General features: G+C 39.9%; 1 protein-coding gene across 3 annotated transcripts in view; it reads right to left on the bottom strand.

Annotated features, from left to right (window-relative positions):
• The window catches only part of NLGN1 (neuroligin 1), a 401,425-nt gene that overhangs the window by 302,054 nt on the left and 85,666 nt on the right, over positions 1-13,705 (bottom strand). The gene's annotated exons all lie outside the window — the stretch shown is intronic.

Below are 13,705 nucleotides of genomic sequence, written 5' to 3'. Positions count from 1 at the left end.
GAGTATGAGATCAGGAAACAGAGAAAAAATGGAGAATAAGGTGAAAGAGATTTGTTATTATAGGTGAGGCTGTGACACAAGATAGGTACAAAATTATTTGGAGAAAATAAGAATAGAGAAAAAAAGGACAAAGAAAGGGAAAAGATATTTATGTGTCTCAGGCACAATTTAAAAACTCTACAAAACATCCAAATCCCCTGTGTCTACCTCTAAATTTATCTTTGTTCATCTTTTAGATACGGAAATTTGGGCCTGGTCTTGTGAAACGCCATCTCAACTTCATGATTGACTTTCACGTGGCCATGAATTTGCCCACTGAGTGCAAATGGGTACAGGTGCTTTCCACTGGAGCACAAAGGAAAGGACTTTATGGATTTTTGTGCCTTCAAAATAATCAATAATGTAATCCCGACGCTTATGTCAGTTTTGCCTCTAAATATCCTAGTTTATGAAGGCAATCAAGTACTTTGGCACCAAAGAATATTAACTGCACTCAAAGAAATTTGAACCTGAAAAGTGCAGGGACAAAACTAGAAGCCGCTATGTCTAGCACTGAATGTTTAATCAGGCAAAACATCATAAAAACACAGCAAAAAAGGGCAGTAAATTACTTGATTTTAGTGCAATGAAATCTTCAAAATTAGTTCTTTTTTAGACGGGAGACATAATGACTAGCTTCTGAATAGATATTGGCACAGCAGGGCACACAAAAGCCCTGATTAGCTACTGTATGATAGAATCTTTAGTTAATATTTGTTCTATTTTGGTGTTGATTTCTGACCTTTCCTCTTTGACTTTAATTGGTCAAAATCCAACCCTTTTGGAATTCATTTAATACCAGATAACTGTTTCTAAATTGCCATAATGTCAGGTCACGTGCTCCCAATAAAGATGGGGGAAAAAAGGCTCGTTGCGGTTTTATCGGTCACTTTTTCAATTTCAGCTAATTTTGCAGTAGCAAGCACCAGGCGTAACAGTGGCGACATCGCTTTGCGATGCAGCAGTTCGTGAATTAGTTTGGGGAAAGAAAAGAAAAACAAACCCCAAAACGCCATGAACTATGTTATGCCAAGCCTGATTCGCATGTCCTTCCCCTTCGTTTGTAGAAGAGCAGTTATACTGCAACGGCACAACCGTACCTCTGTGCCAGCATTCAGTAAGAAAAGAATACGATACAATCGTGCTCTAGATTTTAATATCAGACAAAGCCATCAGCTTCTTTGTTAACTCCTAAACCAATGATAATCTGCAGTCTTTTCCACCTCTTTGCATTTACGGTTAATAATATGGGAAAACATTGGACGACATTTGAGAGCTCTAGCTGCTGTTGTAATACTGCACGAGAGCCTCCTCACTGATTGATTTACGTCCACAACTCCTCTTCCAAGAGCTTCCTTCCCAAATTAAACATGCTAATGATTTTCTATGCAAAATTTAACAACCTAATAGGCTGAACAAGTCAAATGAAAATACACTAATTGTTGCCTTTGATGTATACTATTCTGCCAATTCTCTCATGAAAACACTGTATTAGCATTAGCTGGAGTACTTACTAAAATATATATTAATAAAGAAAAGATCATATATATATATACACATACACGTTAAGAAAACTATACTGTAGGCTGTAGCAAATACAACTTGAAGGTTTAGGACTGCCACGAATGGCTATTATACACTGGAAAAGCATTTGCACAGGAACCATGAAAACAAACAGCTAAAGAATGAATCACAAACCTTCATCTGAATTAGCTAGAGTTGGTTCACAACACTGGGTTTATGCAATAAAAGTAGGCAAAATAGGATTACACGGTCAAAATAATAAATACAGAATGAGATAAGAGAAATAATAAAAGGCTGGCGAGAGAACAGGCGGCTTCCTGCCTAACCCCAGAGATCTGAAACGAGCTCCCCCAAGAAACTGCCCAATTGCTTTATAAAGTAAGATTGCCATGTGCATGTATTTTTTCACCTGGAGTACAAGCAATAATGTGTTTTAGCCTATGACCGGCATCACAGAGAGAGTTTCACTGCAGAAATTGGTTTATTCCATCCTCCAGCCCGGTTCTGAGCGCGAGGCTCAGAGTCACTGTGGTCTTAACACATGTAATAAAACAGAGGCAAACAAACAATAAGAGAGTATAAATATTCTCTAAAGAAATACAGCGACACAAGATTACTTTCTATTGCTTTGTCTTTAAGAGTTTCCTTATAATGATTTGATAATCTAATCTAATTGATCTCTCCAAGTACTTCTATGGCTCTAATCACTGTAGCATCTGATTAGTGGAACAGATCCATACTTTATCTCCAGATTTAATAACTAAATCTATACTTGAAATAAAGTCACCCAAGTTCACCAGAGGGAGAGGGCCAGATGTTGCTTAGTCAGGGGAGGAGGGAGGGAATGGGAAAAGGCTAGCGAGGCCCAGAATGACTGGAAAGGGACATTTGGCTTTGTGTCAAAGCATCCCTCTGCAACCAAGCTCCATTTAAACGGCACATTTCTGGGGTGACAGAAGTGAAGCGAGAACGTGACATAACTAATGGGGGCAGAACCAAAAATGAGCTACTGTCTATGGCCTCCTCTCCTTCAAACTGTCTCCTTCGCAAGCATAAAGTAAATGTAATTATTATTATCGGGTTTTTGTTCTCTTCCAGGCTAGCACTTCATCAGCCTGAAAATTATGACATTTCCTGAATGTGTTTCAATGGCTTCTTAACCTTTCTAGTTCCTGAGTGCTGGCTCAATGGCACGTTGCATTTAGAGATTTCAGCAGTGAAGAGGTTAACACCCAAAATTGCTAATAATAACAACAGTATTCACTGAGCCAGATAATCACTCACACAAAATTTCAATCCAAAGTCACTTAAAATTCAAAAGAAACCACGGTATTTCTTTAAGGAAGTGACAGCGTTTGGAAGAACATTCATAATTCAAACAGCAGCCCAAAATCCGACTTACGGCTGAGTTTAGCTGGTTTTAATTGAGCAATATTAAGGCCTAGCTTTTGCTCTACCTCAGGTCAAACCCGTTTGGTGACATGTCCTTTGGATGCCCAAGGACCGGCCAAGAGGCAATCGCCAGACCCCTCGCACAGTGCAAACGTCAAGCGTGGAAGGGAATATGGAGCGTTCCCGGTAAATCTTTTGTTTCTTCCTCTCTCGTTTGACTGATGCTTGTTTGTTGTGCTGATACTCAGCCAAACGAGCTTGTAGTTGAGTATGTCAAAGCTCTGGGCAGAAAAACGGCAACTAATATATGTTAGCAAACTTCACAGAGAAAGATAGTTTCTGCCACTTAAAACTGCAGGGTGGAATTGCGCGCTGCCTTCTTCTGGGTCTTATTTTGCCTAAAGGGAAAGAGCCTTTTAATCCTATTTCTCTGCTCGGTTTGCAGACTGCCTGGCAGTGTTCACCTGCTTCGACGTGTGTGTCAGGAGCCGCCTTTGCTGTCAAATCCCCTTCCTGCTGCCTTCAGCTCATCTCCCGTCTCCCGGCTTCATCTCTGCAAGCCAACGGGCCTCTCCTGCCTGCCCACATTTTGGCAGCCATCTTTCAAAGATGTCAGGCACAGAAACAAAATCAGCCTGTCAAAAGCACATGACTGTTTCACAGTTCGAGGGGCAATGTTTTCCTTCACGTGTGAACGACAGAGAATATAACGCGCGCAGAAGGGGATGTGAGGGATATCTGCTACCAGACCCAGATTCAGGATGAAGCGGGGCGGGGACTTTCACTGTGACCTCTTCAGCAACCATCCATGTCTCTATGAAACTCAAGCACCGATTTCCCATGACCTGGTATCACAATATGCTGTTGGGCAGGTAATACCTTCAATACTTAAAGAACTGCAACTGCAGCACTGCAAGAATTGCCAGTTAATCAAGGGTTTCATGGCACTTTAAAGAACAGGCAATCGATGCATCTTTTGTTTCTTCCTTTATGTGAGACTTCATCTACAGAGACTTCATATAAAAGAGACCGCAGGTGCTTCGGCACTTAAGTGTAGCAATTAGTTTTTGCTTCAAAAGTTATTGTTTCCAGCAAAAGTAATCCATTCGTCATTAACGAACGGCTCAGTTAATGACTGAAAAGTGTAGAAAACAAAATTAATTCTCTTTGCTGTTCCACATAGCGCAGCAGTTAATTGATTCAAACCGAGGGTTACTTTGTTGGAGTTTAGCATCATACAGAAACAGAGAAAGGACTAAGATTTTTAAAATCTAGGTTTACAGCGTGATGATTTCTTGTGAAATTTCCCAGAGTAAACCTGTCTACAAAAGCCGTATACAACATTATTTCACGGATCAAAAGTGCGATATAGATCATGGGACACTATTATTAACGAAAGCAGTCTTGAGTAGGTAAATGTGCAAAATCTTCCGTAATATCCATTTGGTTCACATACGTATCTTAGATCTGACCTTCAGCAACTAAGTTCGGATTTTAAAAAAATCTCCACATTCTATTTGGCACTTTAAAATAAATATGGAAACATATGAATCAATATCAATTTTGCAATCAAGTAAGACAAATTGTACTAGCTTTCCTTTGAGCTTTCAAATCTGTTTATGACAGCATACGTATACACATATACATAGATAAATGCATGTTTCACATTCCCTTACCACTGGGTCCATCTTGTTACAATTATTGCTTTGGGGATGAGGATTCTCAGAGACTGAATTCTTGTTGGTTCAGCGAGATCCAGCCGGTGAACGGTATGTTCTGTTTGCCTGTTCACTACGTTAATGCTTATGTATATTAAAGACTGGAAAGCAAAGACTAGTGTTGGCAGAAACTAAAAAAAAATCCCTGCCAGGGCACTGGAAGGGAGGTTGACAACAACGGTGGTGCTCAGCTTCTGGTTAAAGGGCAGCAAGTCTTTCAAAAACCACCACAATCGTATGAACAAATCACTTCAGTAAGGAACCTTGACACGAGAACCAGGGAACTCTTCGGGCCATGGATGGATGCTCTTCCTTCAGCTTGGGGCGTGGTAAGACATTATTGCGGCCTCCAGGCTCTCCTGCCTCTTCGACCTTTGTTCTCATCCTTTTGTAGGACATTAAAATTCTGCACTAGAGTAGATCCTGCAACCCCTCCTTAATCAGGCTTGAGTAAAAACGAGCTGACGTGAATTAAGTAAATTAAACAGAAGGTTTGACTAACCTGCCTGAATGCATCCGAAATATCTGAGAAGAACGTGCGTGAGTCATTCCTCTAACAAAACTGGGAGCAAAGACTGGAGGAGGAGCCCCAGCTGGTAGGTGGGAGGTAGGCAGCCGGGTGCAAGAGAGATGGGAGGCCCCTCCAGCTGGTCTGTAGAGAGCTCCAGCCTGCCCAGAGCCCGCGCCCGGCAGCGGGGTGCTGTCTTTAGAAGCAAAACCGAGGTGGATGTCATGGTAAGGGTGGCTGCCTGGTTGCCAGTCATGCCATAGGGACACTGTTATACACCCATCGCTTAAGAACACACTATATCAGATATTTATTTTTTTAAATAAAAAAAGCGAATGATTTAAAAAGTCTAAAAATTATACATGCCTTACTGCCATTTTCAATGACTTTTAAAATTAACTAAAAGGAGAGAAGAGAGATCATCTGTACACTACAGAAAGTTGACAGGAAAGAGGATGAGAAATCTGTGATCCTGAGGTTTTGGTAGATTCTGGCATATGTTATCCTTGCCCGTCATTCCCCACCCACTCTGGAGGAGAGAAAGTGAGACGCTCCACAGGGTTCCTCTGTATCCGCGCTCCTCTGTCCACCTCTTGTGCTTGGAGCATCACATGGACTGGTGCTACAAGAGGAGTTTTGTCTCTCCGTTCTCAGTCCCTGGACTTGCACTATCTGGACACTGGCGTATATAAGCAGATGATTGAAACTCAGCACATAATGAAAACCAAACTCAGCGTGTAATGAAAACCTCCTTATATTTAGTGGAGCTTTTTCATCATCTTGAACCACCTGTTGGATAGGTTTCTCCCCCTGTATAGGAGAAGGATGCCTAAGTACAGACTGTGCTTGCATGTAGATCCTATTTGCGCTGGGCTGAGCCTTCCAGAAAGATTCAACAAGCTGTGCAATCTTCTCCTTACACAATGCACATTGCCATTAAAAATCTGCAGACAGTTTTTAGGTGTAAGAATATAAAGAACAGAAAGTAAAGACCGAAAGGCAATAGAGACAAATCCTTTTCCATGCGCTCTGGGAAATCTTTTCTCAAAATAACTTTGGAGGGGGTTTACTGCCAGTTCGTAATGTGGATGAATCACTTCTGATATTTCTGATAAAACAATATTCAAAACTTCAAAATCACTTCCAATTCATTTATGCCACCATTTAATTAGGGCTTCTGCAACATGTTACAAGGACGTCATTATCCCCTATAATTGTATAATAATTACAATTTTTAATGAAATAATTGCAAGTACACTAGATGTGTAGATATAATTATGGTAATTACATAAATACCTGATTTTCAGCTAATAATTAAAGAAGGCCTTTACAAAAAGGGTGAAATTTAACAAATGGAAGCTTTCCAGAAAACAAATACAAATAATAAGTGACTATCTCTCTCCTATATCTTTTGCCTTACTAGCTTATCTCTGCATATATACTATATATATGATTTTTCACACATTATAACAGAATATAAAGATAAAAATTATTTAAACAACTATTAAATCATACCGAGAGACCTCAATACTTCACCCCTGATCCAAACCCACTGACATTAATATAGCCCAAACCTAATAATCCTATGTGATAAGTCAGCATCTCTCAAGAGATTGAGCTGTAAATGACCACTGAAAGAAAGAAGACGCAAATAACGCCCAAACCAGCATGCACACTGTATTCCAATTCCTCTGCAATACAACGGGGAAGATCCTGGACCACCATAAAATACTTGGGGAAAGGCCCACGTGCGGAGGAGACCCTGACAGCCTCTGAGGGACCGTGAGCCTTCCTTCAGGGCACAGCACTCCAGCACAGCTGCTGCTAACCCTTACCAGTCACATTGGCTATGATCTTTGCCCAAAATGTGTCTTTTTGGTGGAATCTGCTGGCCATACGCCCGCTAACACAGAAACCCTGCAGAAGATTTAGCCTCTCTCCATCCCCCTCGGTGGCCAGACCTTTCCAAGGCAATGGTATTTCAAGAAAGGAACTTCTTCCAGAGCTTTATCAGCTGAAGAACCAGAAAGTCTTCAGCCAGGTAGTTTTCCTTCTCTTCACACCATTCCTAAGACTAAACTTATTATGCATTTACTGTACTATTACTACAAATAGGAAAGGCAAAAGCCACCCTCAATAAAAAGCACATAGAAACCTCTAGCAGGGAGATTCTGATTACTGCTCTGATAACAGAACGCGATATAACAGAATTCCCACAGCAGAGGAATTAGCAGCATGATTTACTGTGACTGTTGAAACGTTTCAAAGCACTTTGGCAAAACTCTGGAAGGGGAAATCAGCTGCAGCACCTGCCCTATGCCATTCCCATGTGTCTTGTAATTTCTGCATTCACTCGGAGCAGCCCCGATTCTGGCCAGAGACCCCTCCGGTCCCAGCAATGTGTCAGAATATAGGCACGAACATGGCTTAAAGTCAGCTTTGTCCAACTTCCCTTAGCCTTGTATCGTTCAGTGCTGCTTCTTTTTAGGATAAATCTTCATTATTGCAAGCATAAGAAAGTAAAATAAGAGATACTAACATTAAAACAGAAGGAAGTGGTTTGATATCCCAAAAACAAATCTCATTTATGTTAAGCTCATTAAAGCAGTTGGGTTCTGAATGCAGAGTATAATTAATAATACTATACATAACAAAGTGGAGAAGAAATGTAAATTTAACAACATAAAATAAGTAAAAATGAAGAGGGCTAAAGAATTATAAGAGAAAAGAATTTGAAAAAAAAGAAAAGCATTTATACCAGAGAAATATTCACGTTATAAGCAGATTATTAACATTATAATTGAGATGATCCTTAAGAACGGTTTGACACATGTAAGCATCATGTTTCAAGCTTCAAAAAATATGCAAGGGACACTAAAAATATTTGTATCCATGTGTATTATCAGGAAACAAAGAAATGAAGAGCATGAACACCAAGAAAAGTGAAGGAATAATAATACAAGACAGGGGAAAAAATGACAAAAAAAGTCAAGCAGAAAATAAGAGTTATCCAAAAGTCACATTAGTTACTCAAATATTCCTCCAGAAAATGTACAAACATACTTAAGTAGCTATTTATTTTTTTTACAATATTTTTCCATTCTGGCTTTAAATGATAAATTAGAAAGAAGCAGATCGAAAGGAAAACCATCTCACAGTTGTTTACTGAGTACAACTGGTCCAAGCCGGGAAAGGCCAGGGGAAGAAGCACAAACCAGTTTTATCCGACTTAGTATTATCAGGGTAACAGTACTATTTTAAAGCCTGTGTGTGGGAGGATGTAGAAAATGAAAAGCAAGCAGTAAAATAATGGACAAGGAAGGGAATTAGATCAGAATTTAAGACCTGCAAGAGCTATAAGCGCTGTCAAGGTATATGAACAAAGCAATGACAGCGTGACGACGGTGTGGTCAGCAAGAGCTCAGAGCCCGAACAACCAGACATTTACAGAGGACTTTGACCAGTGTTGATGGCATTTAAGATGACTAGAGTCTTAAAATGCAGTCTGCAAAGTCTTCTGTTGTCAAGCATTGGCTCACCCAGAAAGAGGATGGGAGAAAGTACATCAGAGTTTAAGCATTTTATTTTATTTCAAATATGACATAAACCTACTGCACATCTTTGAAAAATGCTGCTAACTGACACTAACAGCTTTAGATTGTGAAAGGATGAAAAGGTCTGTAACAAGACAAAGTTTGCTTCATTATCTTCATCCATGTATTACTAGTATAATAGGAAATGCTGCAGTGGTATCTGAGGAATGAAAAACAGGAATACGGTGCTTCAAAAAGGAATAGAAAAATAGAACAGCCTTGGTGTCTTAGTGCGTAGCACTGGAGTTCAGGATTAAGGGCTACATTTGTGCCTGCTGATACCGCAGGGATGAATTTTGGCCTCACGAGGCCAGAACGAAGCTGAGGGCTCTTCAGCCAGGAGCCAGCAAGGGTGAATGGGGCCAAAACTTCAAACGTGAGCAGGCAACCACCGACACAGACGTTCTGACAGGCAAATGATTCATTATGAATTTTCAAAGTGGCCTAATGAAGGCCCTTTGTAAGGGTTGATATACACCAAAATATGCACGAAGGTAGCACTGTGGGATTTGACGCTCACTCTCAAGTCACCATGAGCCCTGGTAATGCATGTTCTTGGCCCACTGGCAACACAACATATTTTGACGTAGCTCAGTCTGCCGTGATGCAGGCTCACACCTTAGATTTCATACTTTTCATGTATATGGCCATGGAGAAAGAATATTTCAATCTTTTTTTGACAATATGCCATCTACAAGTCCATTACTTTGGTATTATTTTCTACATTACACATTTAGAAAAAAAGAATCTGATAATCGATTGACAAATTTTGCCAGTGGAAACACATATTTTAACATGTCTCAGCTTGTCCTTTTCTAGTTGACTCCAGAGCTGAAACAGGTACACAGAAAGAAGCTCATTTAAGTGCATAGGAACTGCACAGGTTGCATGAATTCCTCTTTTCCAGCATTTGACGGATAGTAAACAATTCTAGGATAGTTAAATGGAATACTGGAACAAATACCCAAAAGAAACACAGGGTAACAGGCTAAACTGGGCTTTTTTTCATTTCTGCTTGGATTTGTAAAAAATATTTCATACTGCTAAGCTTAAAAGCCTTAAAGTTATCAGTGCCATTTAGGAATCACAACCGATGTAACATATTCCCTATCGAAAACAATGAAAGATCACAGCAGGCTGAGGTTACAGCACTGTGATTTGTGTTTCATTTCCAAGAACGTATCTGTATGTACATATATATGTTCCTACGTGTCAATAGTAACCACAGCCATAACCCAGAAAGTACGGTGGTGGGAGCTTTGCTCTGAAAATCAAGTAGCCCATTAGGACGCATAAATATTAATAGAGCTGTCTAATCCTACACTCTCAAATGAGGTAGTTCAGATCATGATTCTTTGCATTTAAAATTTATTCACAGCACCGACTAGAATAAGAAACAGAATCCACATGTGAAGAAATCACTGATCTTGGGCGGTCTCTTAGCCACCAATAATTCCTAAACATAAAAGTAAGGATCAAGTCATTTCTTTCCTTATTCTACTCCCAGTTCTCCTACAAATATTAATGTATCCAAAACTGCACGGGCCTAGTTCCATGACATGAAGCATATATCGTATTCTCTACAAAAACTACACCCCCGCATTTCCACAATCTGATACCTTCGGGCAATAGGAAGGCTTTCATACAGGGTCATGAGAAAGAGCACACTATCATCCCAAGTGCAGAACACATAATACCTGGGGCTTCTTTTAGTGGTCATATCAGCGATAATTTCCAAATTTTCTTTATATAGTTGTCATTAAAGTAGGAAATTCATGGTGCAAACTGTTGCAATCCAAAGAAAATAATATAGAGTACGAAAAAAAACCCGCAGACATGCAGCTAAAGCAGGATGTACAGTCCTCCTAAGAAATAAGCAGTTACCCTGTCATTCTGGATCACGAGTGAAATATTTGTGCTTTGACTATAAAGTAAAATAGAGACCTGAAATACCAAAGAGCGTGCAAAACTATTCAGGTATTCCCTAGAAGCGATGCAAAAGTTTGTCAGGAAATTCAGGAAGTACCGCATAATCAACAATATAATTAATATCAGTCAGGGAAATGGTGTTACCTACAATATAACCGAGGTTCTGTTAAAATTTAGAATTATGGAGTCTAGCCTCTAAAAAAACCCAACACAAATTAGATACCTTTCACAGATTTTTCTCAAACCAGCCCTAGCAAACTGAGAGGTTTCTGCTTGTATGCATCCCCGTAACGGAATTAGTAACCTCTGACCTTCACGTACCTCAAGCAAAAAACACAAAACCAGATGATCTTTCTTTATCTGTTGAATCAGTAAATTGAAGATGAAGCATCCTGAAATACAGGCATCCATGTTTAGCAAGACGCATGTTATGCTGTCTCATTCCTTTTCAGCCAGCTCCAGCCTATCAGCCCCTGCAGCGTGCATATCCCACCGACCGCTGGTAACGGTTATAATGCTCATTACAATCTCTAGCATGACTCATGGATAGAATTCCTTTCATTTCTGCATCTGTCTTCATCAGAGTACTCCCTGTTCTTCAAAATTTTGAATTTTCTCACTTTCCTCAGCTGACAATTAAGTGTAGATACTAACTGATTTACTAAATTCAATCTATTTTGAGTACTAAGAAAGAATCAAACCATATACACAATAGCATACAGTTGTTGGTTCAGTCACTTTGAATTTATATATCCTTTATTAAGTAAAAAGATGATGTAAAAGTCTGCCTCTTATTTTCGAATTTTCTCTTTCCAGTAATTTTCGTCACTAAATGTCATGAAATGACTGCAACCTAAAGATCCAGCAAAAGAGAGAATATTGGGCCTTCCGTCTTTCTCATACAAAACCAAAGCTATTTCCAAGCTGCTGCGACTCTATTGCAGCTTTGTCCTACTATATGATTCCTGTTACTACTGGGTACGGGGGCAATCCGAGCCAAGGATAATCTAAGGTTATATACAGGTGAATAGGGCGCGAGCGCCTCGGAGACCAGAGATCACTACAGCTATGCCAGCTGCCCAGGCTGAAGGTATTCAGGAGTTCTCTGCACTTGTCAACAGGAAAAGGTAGGCTTCTGCCGCTTTTTATTGTGCTCTGCGTGTGACGAATTTAACTGGAAAGGCACCTACTGAATTTCAAATAACTCTCTCTTTATTCTCCTTCAGGCTCACAGGACAATAAACATGAATTTCTCATCTACTGGGCTCTCCCTCCCTTTATTTTTGCTATTTTTCTGATTATTTGTTTGGGTTTTTTTTAATACTCTCTCATAGGAAAAGATGCTTTCTGAGAACAGTGATGGAGATCTGCATCTTTATTTATGACTTTGTGAATCAGCGTCTGGGTGATAGGAAGTGAAAGTTGCTCAGCTAATTACACACGCTTGATGAACTGCGTAATAACTGCTGCAGCACTGCACATTAATTGAACGCATATAAATGACAGCAGTTATTCTAACTTGAATGATGTGTGAAGAAGTGACGTTGCTCACAGTACCCTGATTGTCTTTGTTTCCAACTTTGGGAATCCAGCTTAAACAATTGTATTTTTACAGCACTGAGCAAAAATTCCCTAATAGAAAACAGCAGAAGTTGCCTCAAAGCCTGACACTTTAAAAACAAATTGCCTTAAGTCACTGAAAGTGGATTTAGACATCTAAAGAAGCATACATTGAGCAACTACAAGTAACAGTTAATAATTAACAACTAGCTAGAACTAACAGTCAGCAGAAGTTGTAAGAGCAAAAACCTTGGAAAATAAGGCTACCTTCATTTAGATGCCTAGCCATCGCCTTAAAAACCTAACACAAGAGTTTTCAGAGTTGAACTTCGCCCAACTCTAAACAATTTCTTACTATGACAATCCCATAAAATATATTTGTTCGGGAATAACAGGGACATATAGTGACTGATACACAAAATATGGATTACAGCTAATAGGCAACCGCGTATGTCCACACTACTCTCTGTTTCCCCTAAAACGTATTCTAGATTCAAATGTAGTCCAGCTATCAAATAACACATTACTTCAAAGAAAACGATAAAGAAGAACAATTTGATGTAAAATAAATGTGTAAAGAAGTACAAAATTAGTACTTTAAACCAGTCTCAAATACCTACGTTAAATCAGTACCAAAATACACCTTCTATATCGCGTATCAACTGCTTCAGGAATTTGCAAATGTTCACAAAGACATCCGCAAATTCTCCCACACTATCTAACACGAAAAGGGGAGAAGCCAAGTCTCCAAAGCTTCCCAAAGCAGCCTACTTTCCAAAGTACCATGTCATAATATCTCAACATTTCCCTACGCTCCTATTAAGAGATTTTCGGCTTTACAAAGAGAGCTGTAATCACATAATAAACCAACGTTCACTTTGAGAAGCGTGTAAACAAAACAAAAAGTGTTTCATATCTACGTTTCAGGAAAGTTAACACTGTTCCAAGGAAACAGGGTGTATCACGTAGAAAGTCAAGGCAGATTTTCAGCTCTGCTTTGCTATAATACATCACAGCCCTTATGCTGTACCACTGGAATATAGAGCTGCGGAGCCAGGACAGCAACTTCAATGGCAATAGTGCCAGCCCCGGGCATACGAGCTACCTCCTAGGCTGGCACAGACACCATGCTGGACCTGTGTACGAGGACAGATGCTCCTCTACACCACGAGGCCGAGACAGAGAAGCTGCCAATAAGGTCAGCATGAGACAGTGCAAGAGAGACGATCAGGTGCAAGAGAGTTCAGGCTTTACAAATGTTATCTTCTCATCTGCTTTACGCGGTCCTCTCTTTAAATACCCTTCTGGCTTCGTTAGGACAAGCTAGTCCCTACCAGTTCACTTCACAGCATCAGCAAATCAGCCTCTTTCAGCTGTATGACTCGTTCTTCCTTCGCAAGGGTTCGATCTTTCCCCCATAGGTGGTTTGTTTTTTTTTTTTT

Source organism: Chroicocephalus ridibundus, chromosome 6 (assembly GCF_963924245.1).
Source record: "Chroicocephalus ridibundus chromosome 6, bChrRid1.1, whole genome shotgun sequence".
Lineage (NCBI taxonomy): Eukaryota > Metazoa > Chordata > Aves > Charadriiformes > Laridae > Chroicocephalus > Chroicocephalus ridibundus.
The sequence above is the reverse complement of the archived record's forward strand: the minus strand, read 5'-3'. Positions and strand labels throughout refer to the sequence as shown.